This window comes from Dipteris shenzhenensis, chromosome 26, assembly GCF_047967505.1.
Source record: "Dipteris shenzhenensis isolate YYH24624 ecotype China chromosome 26, Dip_SZ_1.0, whole genome shotgun sequence".
Lineage (NCBI taxonomy): Eukaryota > Viridiplantae > Streptophyta > Polypodiopsida > Gleicheniales > Dipteridaceae > Dipteris > Dipteris shenzhenensis.
Genome location: NC_141621.1, coordinates 43,016,682 through 43,017,703, shown reverse-complemented (window position 1 = coordinate 43,017,703; position 1,022 = coordinate 43,016,682). Strand labels below are relative to the sequence as shown.

The 1,022-nt window shown below is 51.4% G+C and overlaps 1 non-coding gene across 1 annotated transcript; it reads left to right on the top strand.

Annotated features, from left to right (window-relative positions):
• Positions 1–417: 417 nt before the first annotated feature.
• Positions 418–720, top strand: LOC147885117 (signal recognition particle RNA). The gene has a single exon (XR_015543598.1).
• Positions 721–1,022: the final 302 nt, after the last annotated feature.

The window sequence follows — 1,022 nt, the reverse complement described above, 5'->3', positions numbered from 1 at the left end:
TTTCTGTCTCTCTCTCTCTTCTTCTTCTCTCCCCCTCTCAGCTTGCAATTCGTCCGCAGCTCACCATCTAGGGTAGGCCACATGAATGAAATTCATCTTGTTTTTAAAGAGAAAACAAAACTTGCACTCCCACCCATTTGGCCCTATCTAGGGGCACCTTGCCCTCGGCCCGTGCATCAAGCTGTAGGACTCAAATGTGTGCTGCCACCCAAGGAGGCAAGTGCCCTACGATTGCGCTGCTGTGGCATTCGCGTCTAGCTCGATCTTAAATCCAAATGATGTTGGGTATCTCTAGTGTGCGATGAAAAACTGCTATGTTGCCACGTGGAAGTTTCTGGAACAACGGAAATCCCATATACAAAAATGTCAAAATGTGAAACAGAGTACATGAGTCCAACTTCGAGTAATTTGTTTCCATCCGAGCTTGGTAGCGCAACGCTTGTGACCCGAGCGGGGGATAGAGGGGTTGCTGAGGATGCATCTGCCCGCCACGCAGGACCGGCTGTAAGGCATTCATCGGGCGCGCCCATCTCCAAGTTTGGAGTGGAGGTTGAAGTCTCATCGCAGGGGTGAGGCTGCAATCTCTCTGAAGTGGAGGAGACCGCGTTAGGCCGGCAACGGAGCAACGATTACCTCCCGCTCCCGACAGTGGAGGGATTACGTAGCCTGCGTGCCGCTGCCGATCATCCTCGTGGCCTACAGCTGCAAACCTACAACCCCCAAAAATCTTTTTGGGCGATCCCCATTCAGGTGCTGACCGATTATCTAGCTCATCAGAGGGGCGAAACTTTGAAGCTAATTAGACACGGAAATCTAAAATTTACAGGCGCATGCGATGTACACACCCGCCCTCATATTATCCTGCTACTGGCTGGAGGCTGCAGTTGCCAAGCTGGCATGGCACTTAAAACGGTTACTAGCCTTACACCCTCACGATGGACAGCTAAGTATGTGCTTGACGTCCAGGAGCCTAGAGGTTTATAGCAGCGGTGTTTGGCCCAATTATTCAACCTTTTGCCTGT